This window comes from Pleurodeles waltl, chromosome 5, assembly GCF_031143425.1.
Source record: "Pleurodeles waltl isolate 20211129_DDA chromosome 5, aPleWal1.hap1.20221129, whole genome shotgun sequence".
Taxonomy (NCBI): Eukaryota; Metazoa; Chordata; class Amphibia; order Caudata; family Salamandridae; genus Pleurodeles; species Pleurodeles waltl.
Window position 1 is genome coordinate 846,684,359 of NC_090444.1, and position 23,872 is coordinate 846,708,230.

Here is a 23,872-nt window from a genome sequence, read left to right on the forward strand (position 1 = left end):
CACACCTGAATACGGATATGTCATTTCTAACATACGGTGGTATGGTTGATACTTTGGGCACTCAGTGTAACACCTGCAGCCTGTGTAGTATTCATTTATTAGTATTTGTTACCCTACTCCGTTATTAATCCAATCGTCTGTCGGACCGTCTGGGGTTCTTTGCGTGACTCGACGCTTCAATGCTTTCTTTCTTAAATACACTGATTACTCTGTGTAAGAGTTCTATTAAAGATGTTATGAACACTGAGGAATATACCTGATAATACACTGCACATGATCTTTTGTGATAATGTCTACAGAAGAGCAAAGATAAACAGTGTTATATGTTTGGAATCATATGGTTCGACATCTTGACAAATGAGCAGAAACATGTTGACTTCATGTTGCTTGAAAGCTCTGAATGTAAATGCTCAATGTGTCTAACTATTTTGTTGAGGACAGCAGTAAAGACGGGTTACACATTTTTAATTTATAGCTTAGCCCATGTGAGCCCAAAGATTATATGACTCAGACTAGGTTGCTTCAGAAAGACCAATATTTGAAGGTGACACAGGCACCCAGGGCTAGATGGATAGCGTGATGATAAATCATGCCACAATGTGAGTGTGAGGACTTACATACTGACATGTGAACGAGGAGACTGACTCATATAAGCTAGTAAATTCCCACGCCTTCTTAGAACTCTGTGGCTCAATAAGTGAGTTATAATAGTTTTATGTTGTTAAATGTGAATATGGAGAGTGCATGGTAGCCCACGTAATCTGTCTTCACCGCTACAGTGTATTAATTTGTACTAATTAAATACATTTATTGCTCTTTAACTAGCAAAGCTTAACCAAATGGCTAGGGACACTCAATTCTGTCCTTGTTCATCATCGATGCAGTCATTTACACATGGTATGTAATATCGACTCAGGCGCTAACAGGGGTTTTTCACTGCAAATGAAATTATCACACACATTTTGCTATGTGAAACCTGGCAGAATTTGTGGGGTGACGTAGACCACGCCTTACAAGTTTTACAGTTCAACTGTTGGAAAACATGCAAGTATTACTGCTTTGTCTGCCGTTTCAATGTGCATAACTCTGAATAGAAAGATAAAACAGCAGCCCAAAAATACCACCTTCAAAGATCTTTATACAGATGAGTTTTTACCACCCCAATTACTAGAGTCTGTAGAGTGAGGTCCTTCCTACGCGACTGCTAATGTTACGCCTTAGTGTATTCACATTCCAAATAAGGCAGCAGTAGGGAAAGCTTTAGATTCAGAGATGTGAAATTTAGTATTCTCACTCCAAGAAGGGCAAAAGTAGGGAAAGCACTGGATTTCAGAGGGGTAAAATGTACTATTCCCACTCCAAAGAACGCAACAGCAGGGAAGTGTTGGACTTTGAATGGGTAAAGTTTACTGTTCCCACTTCAGTCTGTGCAACAGTAGGGAAAGTGTTGGATTTTGGAGGGGTGAAATCTACTATTCTCAGGCCAAACAGGACAACAGTAGAGAAAGCATTGGATTTCGGAAGGGTAAGCTTTACTATTCCCACTCCAAACAGCATAACAGTAGAGAAAGTGTTGGACTTTGCAGGGGTAACATTTACTATCCAACTCTAGTCTATGCAGCAGTAGGAAAAGTGTTGTATTTTGGGAGGGGGGTGGTGTTTGAAATTTAGGGAAAGTGCTGAACTGTGAAGCAAGTAATGTACCTATTCTTACTGCAGTTTAAGTAACTTCCCATCCGATACCCCTAGAAATCTAACAGCCCGCAAATAACATATAATGAAAATAAATAATTTTTGCACAATTTACATAGAAGATATAAATCACATTATTAAATACAATTATTAAATCATTCTTAATTAATTATTACCTAACCTTTATAATACATGAGCTTTATAATACACGTGAATCTACAGGTACTAAGGCCCAAATTACTATTAAAAATGTAATACAAAATCCTTAATCACTTAAAGTTGCAAGCTATATTTTAAAAACAATTGCTAACATTTATATAAACAATAGTAGCATAAAATTATTATATCAACTAAAACACATTAAATAATTTAATAAGCAATATTTAAAACCACTATATTAGTGAAAATGATATTAAAAACAATATTATTTAAAACAGTTTTAAGTACCTAAAAAAATGAACGATATATGTGCATCATAACATTTTTTTGTTTCACAATATTTAATTTCCAATATTTCTGTCTCCTGATACTTATAAATCAATATTTTGTCCAAACACCCAGCATAAGGTGTCTGGTTGCAAAATACCTATTGGCAGCTTACCAAGATCTTAGAGGGGGCTCAAAAGCTCACCGAGTGCTTACCACTGGTTGGTTTTAGTTTCACTCTAGTTTGCCCGCTACTTATTCAATGGCTTCCCTTGCATCTTGTGTTTGTCTCTCCTCTGGAGCATAGCCCCTTTACTTATGTACTGTCTCTGCTCACTTTTAAGGAATTACTTTTTTTTGCTTAAGCCATCCTCGAGATGCATGCCTTTTCCAGCTATCTCCCTCATGTGCTTAGCACTCCCCCCTCCCCCCCCCGGGTGTTGCTATCTCTCATCTTTCTGCTTTTCTCCCCCAACCAAATGGTTCTCTCATGTTTCTTTTACTTGAGAACTCTACCAGTGAATGCCTTTTCCTGCTATCTCCCTTTTGTACTTATTTCTCCCTCCCACTTTGTGTTGCTCTCTCTCGCTCATTTACTTCTCGCCTCTGCCCTGCGCTCTCTCTCTTCCATATTATTCTCTTTTCATTTCATTTCCCTCACTCCCCATTTCTTTCTTTCACCTCTGTGCTTCTACGGTGTTCTCTCCCTCTTGTCCTTCTTGTGGTCCAGTTATCCCTTATTAGTGTAGAAGAGGTGTTTCTAGCAGCTTAGGCTGATAGAAGGTAGCTATAGCAGAGCAGCTTAGGCTGAACTAGGAGACATGCAAAGCTCCTACTATACCACTGGTGTCATATGCACAATATCATAAGAAAACACATTACACAGATATACTAAAAATAAAGGTACTTTATTTTTATGACAATGTGCCAAAAGTATCTCAGTGAGTACCCTCAGTATGAGGATGCCAAGTATACACAAGATATATGTACACAATACCAAAAATGTGCAGTAATAGCAAAAGGAAGTAATGCAAGCAGTGTAAAGTTACAATAGATTGCAATAGGAACACATAGGTATAGGGGCAACAGAAACCATATACTCCAAAAGGGGAATGTGAACCACGGATGGACCCCAAGCCTATGTGAGCTTGTAGAGGGTCGCTGGGACTGTAAGAAAACAGTGAGGGTTAGAAAAATAGCCCACCCCAAGACCCTGTAAGGTAGGTGTAAAGTGCACCTACAACCCCCAGAGAGCACAGATGTCGTGATAGGGGGATTCTGCAAGGAAAACCAACACCAGCAATGCAACAACAGTGGATTTCCGGACCTGAGTACCTGTAAGACAAGGGAGCCAAGTCCAAGAGTCGCAACAGTGTCGAGAGTGGGCAGATGCCCAGGAAATGCCAGCTGAGGGTGGAAGGAAGCTGCCACCGGGTGGAAGAAGCTTTGTGTTCTGCAAGAATGAAGAGGACTAGGAACTTCCCCTTTGGAGGACGGATGTCCCACGTCGTGAATATGCTTGCAGAGGTGTTCCCACGCAGAAAGACCGCAAACAAGCCTTGCTAGCTGCAAGGGTCGCGGTTAGGGTTTTTGGATGCTGCTGTGGCCCAGGAGGGACCAGGATGTCCCCACTTGGATGAGGACACAGAGGGGGTGCCCAGCAAGTCAGGGAGCCCTCACAGAAGCAGGCAGCACCCGCAGAAGTACCTGAACAGGCACTTAGGATAAAAGTGAACCGGAGTCCACCCGAAGTCACAAAAGGGAGTCCCACGACCCCGGAGGACAACTCAGAAGGTTGTGCACTGCAGGTTAGAGTGTCGGGGACCCAGGCTTGGCTGTGCACGAAGGAAATCCTGGAAGAATGCACAGGAGCCGGAGCAGCTGCAAATCACGTGGTACCCAGCAATGCAGTCTAGCGTGGGGAGGCAAGGACTTACCTCCACAAAACTTGGACTGAAGAGTCACTGGACAGTGGGAGTCACTTGGACAGAGTTGCTGAGTTCCAGGGACCATGCTCGTCGTGCTGAGAGGGGACCCAGAGGACCGGTGATGCAGTCTTTTGGTGCCTGCGGTTGCAGGGGGAAGATTCCTTCGAGCCACTGTAGATTTCTTCAGAGCTCCTGGTGTAGAGAGGAGGCAGGCTACCCCCAGAGTATGCACCACCTGGAAACAGTCGAGAAAGCCGGCAGGATGAAGCGTTACAAACTGTAAACTTCGTACTTGTATACAAGGTTGCTAGTAGTTGTCTTGCTACCTTGTTGCGGTTTTGCAGGTGTCCTGAGCAGTCAGCGGTCGATCCTTTGGCAGAAGGTGAAGAGGGAGATGCAGAGGAACTCTGGTGAGCTCTTGCATTCGTTATCTGGTGAGATCCCCAAAGCAGAGACCCTAAATAGCCAGAAAAGGAGGTTTGGCTACCTAAGAAGGAGGATTGGCTACCAAGAGAGGTAAGAGCCTATCAGAAGGAGCCTCTGACGTCGCCTGCTGGCACTGGCCACTCAGAGCAGTCCAGTGTGCCACAAACACCTCTGTTTCCAAGATGGCAGAGGTCTGGGACACACTGGAGGAGCTCTGGGCACCTCCCCTGGGAGGTGCAGGTCAGGGGAGTGGTCACTCCCCTTTCCTTTGTCCAGTTTCGTGCCAGAACAGGGCTGGGGGATCCCTGAACCGGTGTAGACTGGCTTATGCAGAGATGGGCACCATCTGTGCCCATCAAAGCATTTCCAGAGGCTCGGGGAGGCTACTCCTCCCCAGCCTTCACACCTATTTCCAAAGGGAGAGGGTGTTACACAATCTCTCAGAGGAAGTCCTTTGTTCTGCCTTCCTGGGCCAGGGCTGCCTGGACCCCAGGAGGGCAGAAACCTGTCTGAGGGGTTGGCAGCAGCAGCAGCTGCAGTGGAGACCCCAGAAAGTCAGTTTGGCAGTACCCGGGTTCTGTGCTAGAGACCCGGGGGATCATGGAATTTTCCCCCCAATGCCAGAATGGCATTGGGGTGACAATTCCATGATCTTAGACATGTTACATGGCAATGTTCGGAGTTACCATTGTGACGCTGTACATAGGTGACCTATGTACAGTGTACGCGTGTAATGGTGTCCCCGCACTCACAAAGTCTGGGGAATTTGCCCTGAACGATGTGGGGACACCTTGGCTAGCGCCAGGGTGCCCACACACTAAGTAACTTTGCACCCAACCTTCACTAGGTGAAGGTTAGTCATTTAGGTGACTTATAAGTTACTTAAGTGCAGTGGTAAATGGCTTTGAAATAACGTGGATGTTATTTCACTCAGGCTGCACTGGCAGGCCTGTGTAAGAATTGTCAGAGCTCCCTATGGGTGGCAAAAGAAATGCTGCAGCCCATAGGGATCTCCTAGAACCCCAATACCCTTGGTACCTCAGTACCATATACTAGGGAATTATATGGGTGTACCAGTATGCCAGTGTGAATTGGTAAATTTAGTCACTAGCCTCTTAGTGACAAATTTGGAAAGCAGAGAGAGCATAACCACTGAGGTTCTGGTTAGCAGAGCCTCAGTGAGACAGTTAGGCATCACACAGGGAACACACACATATAGGTCACAAACTTATGAGCACTGGGGCCCTGCTTGGCAGGGTCCCAGTAGTGACACATAGACTAAAACAACATATATACAGTGAAATATGGGGGTAACATGCCATGCAAGATGGTACTTTCCTACAACCGCCAGCCCTGTGGTCGTCTCTGTACATTGAAAGCAACTGCCATCATTGCGTTTCTCTTCAGATTGCTAAAGTTTTGGGGTATAGAGTTTGTCCTTGAATATCAAAAACCTAATAACCCCCATACCTTGAGATTTTTCTCTGGGAGTCATTATTTTGTTTTTTCTGATGGTGACAGACAGGAAATAAAGTCATTACATCATCATCCCTAAACAGGGCAGAATGCAAAATGTCTTTCCTCTAATGGCCCCTTCTCTATTGGGCCACTGGAGGAAGTATTCCGTTGGTGGAGCTAGTAGGAACTCCATCAACAGAATTCTTAGGGCCTGATTTAGGAGTTTGGTGGATTCGGTTACTTCCTCGCATACTTGACGGATATCCCGTCCGCCGTATTCTGATTACATAACATCCTATGGAAATCATAATACTGCAGGCGGGATATCCGTCACGTTTGTGGCGTATTAACTTGTTTGTCAAAGTCTAAATCAGGGCCTTAGGGGCATATATATATACTTCATTTGCGGCAAATTTGCTGCATTTTTTTAACGCAAATTCGGCACAAAACAAACTCCATAAATATATTTTGACGCTAGACACGTCTAATGTCAAACTATTGGAGTTTGCACTATTTTGTAGATGTATGAACCTACCTTGCGTCAATGAGATGCAAGGTAGGCGTTCCCATCTAAAAAATGGTGTTAACCTCATAGCCCCATATTTATCCCACTGTGCTAAAATGACGCACGGGTGAGAGGAGGGGCTCAATAATGGTGCAATGCTTGCTTTGCAACATTATTTAACGCCTGGGTCAGACCAGGCATCAGGGGACCTGTGGACCCATTGCCATGGTTGAACCCATGGAATAGGTCCACAGGTGCCCTCCTCAAGCCCCAGGAACACCCCACCCACACCAGAGGGACACAGGAGGATGGGGGACCCCATCCCAGGTAAGTAGTGTAAGTATAGGTATGTTTTTTTTTTTTTTTTTTTTTTATTTATTTTTTTTAGTTAAAGTGCCATCTTGGGCCCAACTTGGGGCCCCCTGCATGGCACAGGGTGCAGTGGCCATGCACAGGGGACCCTTGTCCCCTGTGCTGGCCTTTGGGATGGTGGGCAAAAGACAGGAGTCATGTGGTACGGATAGTTTTGCGTCAGAAAATGACGCTAGGCTGGTTGGAGGCATTTTTTTTTCTCTAACCAGCCTAATGTAATTTTTTGGTGCAAAAACCCCTTCTCCCATACCGCCACCCCCACATGGCTAATGTCTTTTTTTTTTTTTTTTACTCTAGCCCACCCTTCGTGCCGGATTGCGCCATTCCATAAATTTGCCACCCGGCTGTCGTTCTGGAATTGCAGTTTTGTGTCAAAAAGTATAAATCTGGGTCTTAGTGTCTACCTGTTGTTAAATGAGACAGGTGGACCAAAGTGTTGATGAGGAGAGTTTTCCATTGCATTCGGGATAGTGCATCTTGTCCATCAAACTCTAAAACTGGTCCCTAATATTTCAGCAGCTACATACATGTTCAATACATTAGTTGAAACTGGAAACCTGACATACCACTGTTACTGTATGGATGTCATTGCAATATATACATAGAAAGAAGGCTGCATTTCTGCTGTCATCCACAGAGATGCATTAAGGCATGGGCGAAGTGGTCTCTGGCCCAGTCTTTCGTGGGGCCAACTGGTATTCTGAAGAGTCTTGCCCTGATAACCTTGAATAATTCTTAAACAGATTGTTTTAAATCCTGTTTTCCTTTCATTTATTTTTAATGTGGGTCATGTGTGAGAATCTGTTACAGACATTTTGCAGAGAAATGTTGTGTTTATGTTGCATGCACCATCCATAAAAAAAAGTTTATTTTAGATCAAAGCAGGTCCTGACGTGAGAAATGGAAGGGTGTCACAGAGATTATTTGTAGTAATATTAGTGAGCTGCTGCTGTGTTTCGATATTGAAAACACATGCCACTATTCCTTATTATTAGATTTAAACAGATTTAGAATTTGGACCATTGTGCCTGTGCACTGTTAGGGGCCGGAGAAAAGAGGGCATGAAAGAGCTGAAATTGAATCAGAATTTCCAAGCTGTTGCAAACAGAAGCCAAATACGATTCTCCCAGGGCCCCCTAAATCCTTAAGATATCCCTGGTCATCAACCATATACGTGGAAAATTGTTTAGAACAGCAAGAGAGTTGTTGATGATGTCAGTGGTGACATGAAAATTGATGTAATTTGTTATGTAATATCTGATGTCTTCTGTGTGCAACGAAAATAAAGGCTGCTGAAATTATGCCCAGTAGCAATACATTTGCTCATAAGTATTAATTGTTGCTGGAAGGCCTCAGTATATCTCTTACCATATATATGTTCTCACACAATCTATCTATTCACACAGTTTTATAGAGTGAACAAGATCTAATGGGTGACAGAGCACTTTACATAACAACAGTTACATTGTGTTACCTAGCAACAATTTTATTTGGTGTCTCTTAACATGTGACCTGGTACTGATCACCTATCGGCCTGTCTTGTTTAATTCTCACTAAGCATTATCCTTAGAACGTGTTAATAAATACCCTTCTTTGTTGTTGTACTATTCTTGACAGGTGGATGTTCCTAGATATATTGTCTACCCCTAGCTAGGCAGCACCTTAAGCTCAGAAGGCTGTAAGATACCCTTATCCAATAAAGCCATCTGTTGTGTTGAGAGCCTCTGTGGATCATCAAGACTCCTTGTTGTTCTCACTGATATTCTGAATTTATTTTATGTCTCCGATAGTCGTGAGCAAGCAAGCTTCTCTGACTGGGAGCCACTAATATACCATTGGTGTTGCTTTATTAAGCTCCACATATCCAGTGAGATAGCTTACCTTAGAACAATGTTGGCCGATAACCACACATGTTTAATTTATTTTTCATCACCGCAAACAAAAGCAGCTCAATCCAATGGAGTATGCTGTGAAATGCATATATGCTTGCTACTAGATTCCACCTACAAATACACTCTGAATTTCATCTTTCAAAAATACTTAGCAACATTATCAATATAATCCTTATGCTTAAATTGTGATTTTCTGGTTATTTATTTGTTAAACATAATTTGTGACTTTGTGGAGTATATAGACATATGATAATATAACATTAACTTAGTAGGGAACTTGTTGGGGATGCCTATGAAGGAAAAGCCCTAGCAGTTATCAACTCAACCTCAATACAATTTGGATGTCTCTCATCAGTGCAGGTTTCAAAATAGAAATTAGGAAGCCCAGAGAAATATGAAATCCCTCACTTAAAATGCTGCCCCTTGTACTTAGGAAGTTTTTTGAGAGCACTGAGCTACAGGAGCTCCTTTCTATGAATGGCCTGTTGGAGATTCCCCATACTTCATGTTGTACTCCAGCCAGCCAGGGAAGTGGTATCTCAGGCATCCTCATATTTGAAGGTAAACAGTTCTGTACTACCACTGCCAATAATCAGAAATGTTTTGCCACTTTAATGATGTGATCAATGATGAAAATGGTGATTTCATTTGTCATATCCGTCATGGGATGGCATTATTGATGCGAGTTCTGATGCTGTGTGTTGATGTGTGTATTCTCTAAAATATGTGCAGGTTTGTCATGAAAATACAAAGTAACGAAATTCCTAGGTTTAGATGCTACCTTTTACCCAGGTTGTGACTATGGCCCACCTAGGAGTGAGTGAAACCTTTGTGTGTGTATTGTGTGTCCCATTTGTATCTTATTTTTGGATTGCCCACAAACACCATATATCACAATGATCTCTTGTGTGTCTGCTAAGGCATGGATTTTGCTCACAACCATCATGATGTCTGTTTCACTTGCGTGTTTTCTTTGTCCAAATATCACAAACACATAAAATTGGAAGATGAAACCTGATATGTTCTATTGTAATGGTGTATATGTTAGGGAATTTGTGATTATGGTTTGCCAAGGTATAAGTTTCACCCATATTGACGTGAAAATGGTGTTTACTGGTCTGGCTGGTACCTCCCCAAAGTGCCATAGTGAACAAAAAATGATGTATTACAATGCAGAGCAAACTAATTACCATTGGCTGAGATTAGTTCAAGTATCCTGCTCATCACGTTTTGTTTCCCTCAGTGCGACATCCTAAGGATATTCCCAGACATGGGTCCCTCACTGTTCCACAAGACTTAAGCTAAGGCTATTGGAAGCTAAAGTCAGTTGGTGTTTGCTTGTGTTCCTTTTCATTCAGGCTGGACTTTTCCTATTAGAGCAAGACCAAGGCTGATTTGCATATGGCTGGTTACTTTCCGAGATGACGTAATGGGCAAAACAGTGATGCGCAAATAATTAGTAGTGGCTGACATTAATTGAAGCAATCCACCTGCTGTTTTGTTTTCCTCTGTATGAGTATGCCCAGACTTGGGAACCATGCTCACTGTGACAGAGAACTCAAGCTATATCTCACTGACAAGCCCTAAGTAGCTGAACCGACATACACCAAAGAAGGCATAAATCTAATTCTTCATTCAGAAAGCATACTTATTAGGTCTAATTTGACAACTCAGACCAATGTCCAATTGTTACCAATGTTTTAAAAATATACTGTATAGAGTGGCTTTGGCTCAGGACAGTGGTGTATTTCTCTCTCCTCTCATACCTATTTCATATATCCTTCCCCCTCTTTGGAGTACTTGCATTACAAAGCATTTTTACACCAGTTTTACATCTCAAAAGTACACTAAATCATATGTTAAATTCTTGATCGCAAGGATGCATTGTATACATCAACAGTCTTTTTTTGTTTTGATTTTTCACTGCCACAGGTGTTTTTTAAAGCTTGACTCCCATCAAATCAAATAAGCTTTATTCAACAGGTGTTGTCATAAAAGCATACACACATAAGACAAAAGCAATACATTAACCACAAACCAAACATTAAAAAAAGCATTTAAGACTCAGGTAAAATACATGGCGATAGGAACCATAGAAAACTGTAACATACAGGGTTTTGTAGTTAAAAGCTGTTCTAAGGATATTAAAAAAAGATGTATTCTCTTCCAAATAAAATCATGAAAAACACAAAAATAAAACAGTAATAAAATATTTAAAATCACCCAACAGGTCTCATACGGCTATAGATATAGAATTTACTTCTCAGTCATAAATAAAATGTATTAATTTCCTGTGTCTAAGAATAGCCCATTAAAATGTAGACATAATGTCACAAATGTATATGGTTGGCAAAGCCTGTGAGAACACATAAACTGGTCGACATTCTATCTAGTCCATGGATCTCAATAATGGTAGCAGAAATATCTTTCTTGGCAGATTATACAATGAACAAAATAGAACCGTATGGAAAGTACTGTGCTCAGTAGTCCTGTCACACGGGCATTTGGCCATAGGCCTTGACCAGTCATTTATGGTTGGAAAACTCACCAAGTGATGGAAATAATCTAGCCTAAACCTGGTTAAAACAAATCTATGCTGTTCATTGCTCACCTCCTTTAGGTATAATTGCATGCCAGGTGAGGTTAAGATCAACTGTTTTTTAAGAACACTTGGTTTAAGCAGTCCAGCAGAAAGACTTAGTTCTTCTAAACGTGACAAGCAGTCTTTTTTCAGTTTTTTTCTTGTGACAGCTCGTAGTGTTTCTGGTTTATAGTTATAATCTGGATGTCCTAGATCACTCATAAAGTTTTTCACGTATCCCAACCATTGTACTCTCCCTACATGAGAGGACCTAAGACATTCCCCTATAATCTCTTGATTCAGCTTGGTGTACTCAGAAGTCTATATCTTGTGCCATAGCAAAATCAGTTGAGTTTTAACTAGGTTTTAAATGAGCGGGACCCCTATTTCTGAGTGGCATACATTTGATGGACTATTCTGTGGGAGAGAAAGAAGATAATTCAAGAAGGCATTCTCTATCAGCTGCAGGGAGTCATGATTTGCATGCCCCTCAAAGACTTGCCCCATACATGGCTATTGACATACATTTGGCCTTATACACTGTTAGTATCTCCCTAGGGGGTTTCTTACCAACCTTGCAAGCAAAGTTGTGCAAGGCTGCAACAGTTTCTGAAAGTGTAGCCCTCTGGTTCTAATTGCCATCCGCCATGTCCCTTTTACGTCGAACATGATCCCCAGGAAGGAAAGGGACATAATGTAATCAATTGAGCATCTTTTATCATGAGACTAGGGATTTTCAGTAACACTTTCCCACACCTCATGGCAAATGTCTTGCTTTTATTATTTAATAGCCCCAGTTACTCCATTTAGGAAACAAAGCATGTTAGTAGCTGTTGCAGTGCAAGGGGGTTTGTGCCATAAGAACGGCATCATCAGCATATAAAAGAGCGGGAACGGGCCGGGACCCTATTCGGGGCAGGTTGTTACAATTAGTAGATAATACATTACCCAGACTATTAATGTATAAGGAAAAGAGGAAGGGTGCCAAAACACAACTCTGCCTTACACACCTCTCTCTACTAAAAGGCTGGGTACATTCACCCATTAGACCATATCGCACCTCCGTGTTCCCTATGATTGCCCACAATTTGCTATGGATTACACAGTCAAAGGCAGCAGTTAAATCAACAAAGACCAAGTACAATCTCCTTTGTTTGATAGTAGTGTATTTCTCAATCACCATCTGTTCAGACTCTGTTCCACGGTTTCTACTCCCTCCCGGAACCCATACTGTAAGTCCGATAAGACATTCTTGTCCTGAGCCATTCTTGCAGTCTGTTCAAGATAACGCGATGTGCCACTTTCATCATCAAATCTAGGAGAGAGAGGACGATACCAAGTGGGGCTGTATCTATCTCCCTTTTAAAAAATTGGGACAATAATTGATTTCCTCCAAGACCTTAGTAGGCCAACTTGACAACATTGTCAGAAATGAGGTCTTTGGTTGGCCGTCAGTAAGGACCCTCACTCTTGTCAGGGTAAGTCACACACAATCCAAATTATCCTGTGCCCACCCTCTGGTAGCATGGCACTGAGCAGTCATGCTTATCTTAGAAGGCAACGTGTAAAGTATTTGTGCAATAACTCATTCAATAACACAGTAGAACACCACAAAAATACACCACACAGTGTTTAGAAAAATATATAATATTTATCTGGTAAGATGCAGGTCAAAAACGATTAAAATGCAATAAATATATGTTGAGATAAAAATGGTATAAAGTGTCTTTAGTCTCTTAAAAGCAATAAATGTCTCTTGCAAGCACAAAATACCTGGTTTGGGTTCAAAATCTCCACAAGGAACCGCAGAGGAGATGTGTGGAAAACAGGGAGGTGTGCGTCGATTTCTCGGGCCGCACACAGTGATGCGTCATTTATTTTTCACTCTGGGAAGGCTTTGCGTCGATTTCCGGTACTCGGTCTTGGATCCTCTTCGGGTTGCGGGGTTTTCGCCTCGAGGACCATGCGTTGAAATCTGGCGCTGGCAGGACGAAGTCACAGGGGCTGCGTCGATCCCCTGGGTGTTGTGTGGAAAATTCTATCACACGGCAGGCGCTGCGTCGATTCCTCTCATGAAGTTGGGCTGCATCTTTCCAGCTCGGCTGTGCATCGATCCAGTGGGCCGTGCATCGATTTTCCAGTTGCTATGCTGACGCTGCGTCGATCTTCTCCTTGCGAAGTCGGGCTGCGTCGTTCCGGTTCGGCTTGCAGTGAATTTTTCATCACAGTGCAGGCTGTGTGCCGTTTTCTGCCGATTGTGTGTCGATTTCCACTGCACAGGGAGTTCTTCTTGCAGGAATGAAGTCTTTTTGGTCCTGAGACTTCAGGGAACAGGGGGCAAGCTCTATCCAAGCCCATGGAGAGCACTTCTTCAGCACTGCCAGAGAGCAGCAGGGCAACAGCAAGGCAGCAGTCCTTCTCAGAAAGCAGTCAGGCAGTTCTTCTTGGCAGGTTGCAGGTTCTGGTTCAGGTTCTTCCTCAGGAAGTGTCTGTGACAAGAGTGTCTTGTCTAGAATTGTCTTGTTCAGAAGTGTCTTGAGTTGGTAGGGTCAGAGACCCTGCTTAAATACCAAAATGTGCTTTTGAATTGAGGGAGACTTCAATGAGTGGCTTAGAAGTGCACAAGGTCCCCTTTCAGTTTCACCCTGTCTGCCAGGGTCCCAGTGGGGGGTGCGGCAGTCCTTTGTGTGAGGGCAGGCTACTGTCCTTTGACATGTAAGTGTCAGGCCCTCCACTCTCCCAGCCCAGGAAGATACATTCAATATGTAGATGTATGCAAGTGTGTCTGAGTATCCTGTGTTTGGGGTTGTCTGAGTGAATGCACAAGGGAGCTGTCAACTGAACCTAACCAGACGTGGATTGGAAGACACAGAAGGATTTAAGTGTAGAGAAATGCTCACTTTCTAAAAGTATCATTTCTAAAATAGTAATATAAAATCCAACTTCACCATTAAGCAGGATTTTGTATCACCATTTTGGCTATACTAAATATGACCTGGCTCCTTTCAAATCAGGATCTACCACTCAAACAGTAGGTGAGGGTAGCCCTAATGCTATCCTATGAAAGCAGCAGGCTTCACAGCAGTATGAAAACAAATTTAGAAGTTGTATACTGCCAGAACATATATAACACACATGTACATTTCCTGCCTTTTACCTACATAGCACCCTGTCCAAGGAGCTACTTAGGGTCTAACTAAGGGGTGACTGATATTTCGAAATAGTGGGGGTAAGGCTTGGCAAGTATTTGTAAATGCAAGTCAAAGTGGCAGTGAACCTGCACACACAGGCACTGCAGAGGAAGGCCTGAGACATGGTTAGGTGGCTACGTATGTGGATGGCACAACCAGTGCTGCAGCCCACTAGTAGCATTTAATTTACAGGCTCTGGGCACATGTAGTACACTTGACTAGGGACTTGTAAGTAAATTAAATAAGCCAATTGGGTATGAGCCAATGTCACCATGTTTTAAGGAGAGAGCATATGAACTTTAGCACTGATTAGCAGTGGTAAAGTGCGCAGAGTCCTAGAGCTAGCAAAAATTAGGTCCGAAAAAGAGAAGGAGGAAGGCAAAAGGTTTGGGGGTGACCCTGCAGAAAGGTCATTGCCAACGAACATGTATTCAAGACTTGAGTAAGCATTGGCCCCCAGAGGGTCATGTTGATTTTAAACAGATCTACAGGGATGAAGTCTGGACCCAGCTCCTTGCCGGCTTTACTTGCATTTAGGGCAACAATTATCTCATCCTAGGTAAATGCAAGCTTGATAGGGAAAATAATCGGGGCAAAAGAGTCGCTGTAGGTCGCATCGTCTACTGTCAGCCTTAATCTGTTAGGAGGATTAGAATAAATAGTAGAGAAGTGAGTAATTCAATCTCCCATGCTAATATCTATTTCAAGGCATGGTCCGGTGTCAGACTGGAGATAGGGCAAATTAATTACCCGCCAAAAAGCTGCAGGGTCCTTACTAGTGCTTGCTTCATGCAATTTGTCCCATAGTTCTTTTTTTAATACTGCTTTCCTCTGCATTAAAACATACTTATAGTTTTTCCTAGCAGCCCTGGCTTCATTTACGCAGTGTGGTCGTTTGAGCAGGGCTAATTTCAGCATGCTATGGGCCCTGGTACAAGGTTCATCAAACCACCCTCTCAACCTGTTGTTGCTGCTGTCCCTACCTGTAATCAGTCCCTCCTTGACATTCCCAGCAATCTTTTGAAAACTCTCAATGATATCCTTGGGGTCTGAACCCAGGTCTAAACAACTTTTGAAAGCCTGCGTACATCCACAAATCAACTTTTATAGAAACTCTTGGGTATCAATCTTTGGCCAGCGCAGGATATACTTGTTAAGCCTGTTAATGTCCATGACACCCACTGTGCAGTAATTGGGGAGTGGCGCTTGGGATAAAAAATCCCTTGATGCCATATCCAAATCTATGCTCAGAGGGTAGTGGTCGCCGCATGCAATTGTGTGGGTGATAAAATTTCCAACCCTTGCGGCGTGTCTATTTGTGACCAATATTGAATCTAACACTGAGTTTTTCCCATGGCCGTTGAATGTAGTTGCAAATGGGATTGGAGGGCAGCAAAACTTGTTACAGAATGCAAGGTCAGTGCTAAATATGAGTTCGTTCAATTGTTCCCCACAGATCGAGAGTGTAAAATGTGAGTGGACAGCATTCCCCCTTTCACTTAAGCCACAGATCTTCTCTGAACCACTAGTGCAAACTTCAGTGTTAAAACCCCCCCCCCCCCCCCAATTAGAAATACCAAACCCTGGAATTTCCTGTTCCTGAGAACATCAACATCCCTTTTCAGTAAAGTCAAGGTGGTTTTTATCTCAGCTTTCTGTATGTTATTATAAAAGTTGATGAATGCCAGCATGCATGTAGTTGATGTTTCAACAACAACGATCTGATGGTAGGGTTGCGGTGCCAGGATAGTTATACTAGATGCCCTCAGGGTGCTTGATACGTAGGTGCCGTACCCCCCCCTTTGTTCTCCCTGAGTTGGATGGTTCCGCTGGGGTATGATAGGTTCTAAAACCATTTAGGTGAATTGGGTTTACTGCCCATGTTTCTTGTACACAGACTTCTGTAAAGCTAATAGCTATTAGCAAAACCGCACCATTCTGCTATTACCACCTTAGACAGTAAACCTGCCACGTTCCAGAATGCTATCCTTCTCCTCCCCTCAGGAAGGCTATTTTCACAACTGACCAACTGGTCCTGAGTAGGGAGATGGGATCTGTCCAGAAATGGGGGGGTGGGTGTTTTTAAAGTCAGCAGTAGGAGAAGCAGTCAAACCAGGGGTAGTTATGTCGCTTGGATTTCCGGTGGTACACCGAATCAGTCATTCTCATCTAGGGTAGAAGAAATGCCTACTGAATAGTTAATGAACCCATCCCTGTCACGCGGGGGGAGTCTTGGATACTTAAACTGAATGTGTGAGTACCCTGGTGCACTTGTCCTTGCATCCAAGGCCACGAAATTATCAACCATGCTCCTATCCGTAAGTGTCGGCTCAATTGTGTCAAGACAGGTGTCCGGATCTGGCCTTCTAACTGCATCAATGATGTCCTTGCGTATTATGGAATAACAGCCCCTCACGTGGCGGATCACATGGATCGCCTTATGTCTAACAGAATCTCCCCCTTCCCTATCGGCTGGTGGGTGTAATTTGGGGACGTTAACCATTAGGACAATGTCGTTGGAATTAGACTTATTATCAACAGACTGTCCAGCACGATTTGGAACATTGTCTTTCATTGGTATAGGGAACTGGTGGTGAAGTTTTGGTTTGTCGCCCATATTTAGACTATTGTATGGGGGAGCCTGGCAAGGGTTCTTAGTCCCACCGCCTACTATGGGATGACCAGCATGGGGCACCAGACTGGCAGCAGCGGGGGAGGAGCGCAATTGCAGATCTTGTTACCGATGTTTGAGGGCAATTTGGTCAAAAATTTTGAGAGACCCGGGGGATTGAGCGTGGAGCTAACATTGTGACTTCACATCTATAGATGTTAACTGTTTGACCATTGTAATTAAAGAATTGACCATGGATTTAAGCTCCGACACCTTGTACTTTAGATCTTTTATACTCAAGATGTACTGAGCATTAGGCAGGTCTGGGCTTATGTCTGTTGCTCCTGTGTCTGCTATCCCACCCATCAATACACTTAGGTCAGGATCATTCATGTGATATATCATTTAGGGGACTGAAGCAATTGGTGCAGTGAAGGGCGTTGCTTCTAGTAGGTGAAAGCTCATTCGCTGGTGGTGATGGCATATGAATAATAACATTTCTCACTTCACCCTGCCCTGCAGGAGCTAGAGTCTGAAACCCACATTTTTTTAAACATCTCTGGGATTTTCCTGTGGCCATCCCCTTGACCTTACTGGGGAACACTCACTCTAAAAACCTTTAGAGGCTCTATTCAGAGAGAAAGTCAAAATATCCTCACAATCAACTAGGAGATTGTCTATCCTGTCCATTATGCAGTTACCTGCTACATGCTTCTGCTGTTTGTGTTTTTTCCTGTGTACCACCTCAGCCCCACCCTCGGTCGCTTTCCTTTTACCCATCACAATTGCTTTCCCCTTAGGGTGAACCCTAAAAGATAAAGTAAGTCAATATAACCATCCCCAGAGACTATAACAATACAGAAACTCCTGCAAAGCCTACTTAATAGTAGATGTTAGGGGGTGGCCCAGCCTTCTTCGTCAAAGCAGTCTGGGATATGTAGTCCCTCTAGGAATGGTTAGCGCATCCCACGCTGTGGTGTGCCCCTCGCCCTTTATAGCTCTCATTGGTCTGGTCGAGAAGGTGCTGTGGAAAATGCCTGCCTCCTGGGGCCACAAAGCAGTCTAAGATATGTAGTCCCTCTAGTAATCGTTAGCGTGTCCCGTGCTGCGGTTTGCCCCCTCGCACCTGATAGCGCTCGTTGGTCTGGTTGAGTGGGAGCATGGATCATGACTCAAAATGTAACCCAGACATATTGCCTTTGCCATTGCTTTTTGTAGTTTGGTGTGAATTAGGCCATGAAAAATTGCAAATTACACTGGCATACACTCAAATAATTTACAGCATTTCATTCAGGTACAGGTACAAGAAAAACATGAACACACCACATGTGTGCTGCCTATGTTCTGTAGGCGGCAAGCTTGCTGGTGCTTGCGTTTTAATGTGCTGGTAAATTGAGTTGGACATAAACGTAGTCCGCTAAGATCAGTATTTTCTAGGATGTACAACATATCAGAACAAGATACTGATCTATCTGATACATTTGTTTTCATTTCTAGGTCTTGCCTACCACACAGAGCAAGTTGTTTTTTTGCAAAAGACCTATTGCAAAACTATAGTGCGCTTACAGCCTGCTGATTGCTTAACATTTGTTGGTTTTCGTGCCACTCTAAACATGGTTGCTTTCTATTTGATTGCATGTCATAATTTTTAGGCCAAGTGTGCAAGCGCTTTGACCTGTTGTAAGTATTGTGGGCTTTTAACCACGTCCACCACATGCCCATCACTTTTACTCGTTCCTGGGCTTGCCTTTCAGAAATCCTATGACATAGTTGGTAAATGCCTTACGTTTGTCCCTCCTTAGAGCGGTTTCATTACTGCCTTGCAGACTGCCCCTGTTACATGCATAATTGCACGATTGCCAATACGTTTGACTGCAAACAAACGTCATTTTATTTTTGTGTCTCTCCTTCGTGCTCATGGTGGCCATGGTGCTTTGAATCGGCTCGCTTATGTCAACTGTTTTACTTTTCATTTTCAATTTAAGTGGCAAGAATTTACAACCCTAATAGCTCTAACTCGAGTAAACACGAGACCCATTCAATTGCAAATGCTTGTTTTGTGTTTGTCCCTCCCATGGAGCATAATTTTTTTTAATTATGTTTTTGATGGGATGACTTGTATCCTTTCACTGCTCACATTTAGGGCACTACTTTTTTATTTTTCATTCAGCACTCCATAAGAATGCATGTGTTTTCTAGCACTCTCCCTTAACCCCTTCACCGCAGGCGTTGGTGACTGGCTGATGCCCGCACTACCTCCCTGGTGCGGGTCACGACCCGTGGCCGATACCAGGGAGGGGGTTAATAAATCCTCGGGTGTTTCGCACCGAGGATTTTTGTAATTTTTTTTTATAACCCCGGGAGACATGGAAGCTTCCGTGTCTCCCCCACCCCCCACCCGCCCCTTTTTGACGTCGGCGCGCCACCAGGCCCGCTGACGTTACAAAGTTGATTTCCCCATCGGAGCATGAAGCAGCCTTGCAGCCGCTTCCTGCTCCGATGGGGAAAACGGCCTTCCCCACGTTCAGGAAGGCCTCGTAAGAAAGGGGAGAGTCTCCCCTTTCTTACGAAGCCTTCCTGAAAGGGTTTCCTGGCCCCCGGTCGCAGCTGTGCTGCGATCGGGGGCCAGGAAACACCACTAGACGCCAGGGATTTCACTTGGGGGGGTCGGCCCCCTCGGAAAACGGACAGGCCCCCCCCCCCAAAAAAGGTAGGTGCCCCCTAGGGGGGGTGGGAGGGGGCGTGATTGCGCCCCACCAGGGGAATTTTTTTTTTCTTTCAAAAATAAAAATAAATGGACAGGGGGTCGCCCGTGGGCAGGGCGACCCCCTGTGGGGGCAATATTTTTGTTAGATGTTGTAGGGTTTCCCTGGGGGCCATTTTGGCCCCCAAGGAAACCATACAACAACTAAAAAAAAATAGATCTATATATAAATCTATATATATAGATAGATATATCTATGTACATGGATATATCTATAGATATATCTATGTGTGTGTATATATATATATATATATATTACAAAGATGTGGTCCTGAACAGCGACGTGCCTAACTGCCGGTGCTGCGTCTCGTTGTGAAAGATACCGTGAATTATTGCTGATGAAATGCTGCCTCCTTTATGAAAGCAGAAACCACTTTGAAAAAGACGTAAGAGTTGAAACGCGTTAGTGGTGCTGGATTGAGCACTGTCTGACATGGAGATGACATTAATTAAGATGAATAAATGAAGAGCTTTTTTTACAGTCTCTGGGAGTGCAGCGTAATTCTTTTCATGTTATTTATATATATATATATATATATATATATATATATATATATATATAGATAGAAGTATATATATATATCAATCAAAGAGATTTATAAAGCGCGCTACTCACCCGTGAGGGTCTCAAGGCACCGGGGGGATCCGGGGGGGGGGGGTAAAGGGGCTGGGAGGATCACTGTTCGAAAAGCCAGGTTTTGAGGCCCTTCCTGAAAAGAAGTAGGTTTTGGGTCTTGCGAAGGTGGGTTGGGAGGGCGTTCCAGGTTTTGGGTGCAAGGTAAGAGAAGGATCTGCCCCCGGTGGTGGTGTGTTTGATGCGGGGGACAGAGGCGAGAGAGAGGTCAGCTGAGCGGAGGTTTCATGTGGGGGTGTGGAAGGTGACTCTTGTTGAGGTAGGCAGGGCCTGTGTTGTGGAGTGATTTGTGTGCGAGGATGAGGATCTTGAAGGTGATCCTTTTGTCAATGGGGAGCCAGTGGATGGATTTGAGGTGTGGAGAGATGTGTTCGTGTCGGGGGAGGTCGAGGATGAGTCGTGCTGCTGAGTTCTGGATGCGCTGTAGTTTGCACTTGAGTTTTAGAGTGGTGCCGGCATAGAGGGCGTTTCCGTAATCAAGTCTGCTGCTGATGAGTGCTTGAGTGACAGTTTTTCTGGTCTCTGGGGAGATCCATTTGAATGTTTTTTTCAGTATACGGAGTGTGTTGAAGCATGAGGAGGTGAGAGCGTTGATTTGTTGGCTCATCAAGAGGGAGGAGTCTAGGATGATGCCGAGGTTGCGTGCATGGTTGGCGGGGGTGGGTGCAGGGCCTAGCGTGGTGGGCCACCATGAGGGTTCCCAGGTGTTTTTGTGTGGGCCAAAGAGGATTATTTCGGTTTTGCTTGAGTTGAGTTTCAGGTGGTTGGCTGTCATATATATATCACTTTTGTCAATATGTGTGTGGTTTCCCTGGGGGCTGCGATCGGCCACCAGGTAAACCAGACCCACATATAAAAGTGATTGATATATATATATATATATATATATATATATATATATATATATATAGATTTGCCGTCAGTTGTCTTGCAGTTGCAGCTTGCGTCTTCAAAGCAATGCACTTACTTCAACTGACGCTTTTCAACTGTAGCTTTTAGGCAGCAATAAAAAAGTCAAGTAAGTATTGTGACTATGTTTCTGCTACAAAAGGGTCAGACTTGTCTAGTGGCAGTTTTAGTACCATAAAGAAGCGCAGAAGGTTTATATGCCTACTGCAAAGAGCAAATCTGTATTTTATGTAAATAGCTGAGTACATTAGTAAAGTCAGCCATTACCTGCGCCATAATACCAATGAAATGTATGTGCGGGGTGGAGGGCGGCTATGGAGAGATGAAGGGCACTTTTGCTGGGTGGTAATGAGGGAATCCGAGGAGGAGGGAGTGGGAGCACCAATAATGATTGTTGGACTGGGCGCAGGAGGTGCTAAAGACTGTGACGAATGGTATGTGACAAGGTGTTTTTTGAGTGTCTTGAAAGAACGTGCTGATTGAGGGAAGAAGCGCAGGTAAGGTGGCTTCTACTGTTGCACGTATCTCACACACACCATCGATTTTGTGACTGTCTACGTAGGCTAGTGTTTTAGAGAAACAGTTTAGCCAATAGCAGAGATGGCATCTTGATGGATGCCTGCTGCCGGCACTCTGGTTATAGAGGACAGCTCTGACATAGGATCAGAGACTGAGACATCAGATACTGAGACAGCATCTGAGGGATCGGACAATGGCGCAGACTCTGGGAGCGATTTTTCAGTCGGAGGAGTCCCATTCCTCTTCCAGTACATTATGAGGGAGGTGATGAGGACAGTCCTGCTGTCCCTTCGCAAGCTGTTTGTGCAACTGGGTAATAGTGGGTTAGCCCAACCCAGAGAGCAGGTGAATGCGGTGGCAAGCAGAGAGAGAGAGAGAGTGCTCTCTTGGGAGCTCCCCAATTTAGTTCAGCCCCAAATTCCACCACCCAAATCGTATTGTGGAGACATCAAAATTATCTATGGCAAAACAAACTGGTTTTGTAAGGCAGGCACTTGTGTTTTTGGTCCTGCGTTTGGCGGCCATATAGAGAAACACTCTAAACCCAAACATTTCTGGAAACTAGACATTCGGGGGAGTCCACAGAGGTGTGACTTGTGTGGATTCCCCAAAGTTTTCCTACCCAGAATACTCTGCAAAGCTGAAATGTTGAATAAAAACTCTATTTTTCTCACATTTCTGTCACACAAACTACAGGAATATGCTGGGATCCACAAAATTCCTACCACCCAGTGACTCCTCACCTGTCCTGATAAAAACACTACCCCACTTGAGTGCCTACACCTAGTGCCTGCGTCAGGAATGGATCACCCCAGGGTCAACAGCTACCTCATGAAAGGACCAACATTGACCGTTGTGTGATCTATTCCTGTTCCGGGCACCAGGCCTACTCACACAAGTGAGGTATCATTTTTATCGGGAGACTTGGGGGAACGCTGGGTGGAAGGAAATTTGTGGCTCCTTTCAGATTCCAGAACTTTCTGTCACCGAAATGTGAGGAAAACATTTTATTTTAGCCACATTTTGAGGTTTGCAAAGGATTCTGGGTAACAGAAACTGGTCAGAGCCCCACAAGTCACCTCATCTTGGATTCCCCTGGGTTCTAGTTTTCAAAAATGCGCTGGTTTGCTAGGTTTCCCCAGGTGCCGGCTGAGCTAGAGGCCAAAATCTACAGGTAGGCACTGTTTTCTATGAAAAAATGTGATGTGTCCACGTTGCGCTTTGGGGCGTTTCCTGTCGCGGGCGCTAGGCCTACCCACACAAGTGAGGTATCATTTTTATCGGGAGACTTGGGGGAACGCTGGGTGGAAGGAAATTTGTGGCTCCTCTCAGATTCCAGAACTTTCTGTCACTGAAATGTGAGGAAAACCTGTTTTTTTAGCCACGTTTTGAGGTTTGCAAAGGATTCTGGGTAACAGAACCTAGTCAGAGCCCCACAAGTCACCCCATCTTGGATTCCCCTAGGTCTCTAGTTTTCAAAAATGCACAGGGTTGGTATGTTTACCTAGGTGCTGGCTGAGCTAGAGGCCAAAATCCACAGCTAGGCACTTTGCAAAAAACAGCTCTGTTTTCTGTCAAAAAAATGGGATGTGTCCACATTGTGTTTTGGGGCATTTCCTGTCGCGGGCGCTAGGCCTACCCACACAAGTGAGGTATCATTTTTATCGGGAAACTTGGGGGAACATAGAATAGCAAAACAAGTGTTATTGCCCCTTATCTTTCTCTACATTTTTTCCTTCCAAATATAAGAGAGTGTGTAAAAAAGACGTCTATTTGAGAAATGCCCTGCAATTCACATGCTAGTATGGGCACCCCGGAATTCAGAGATGTGCAAATAACCACTGCTCCTCAAAACCTTATCTTGAGCCCATTTTGGAAATGCAATGGTTTTCTTGATACCTATTTTTCACTCTTCATATTTCAGCAAATGAATTGCTGTATACCCAGTACAGAATGAAAACCAA

The 23,872-nt window shown here is 43.8% G+C and overlaps 1 protein-coding gene across 3 annotated transcripts in view; it reads left to right on the forward strand.

Moving 5' to 3' along the window:
• LOC138296086 (FERM domain-containing protein 6-like) overlaps positions 1-23,872 on the forward strand; it is a 1,138,137-nt gene that overhangs the window by 7,355 nt on the left and 1,106,910 nt on the right. The window lies entirely within an intron of this gene.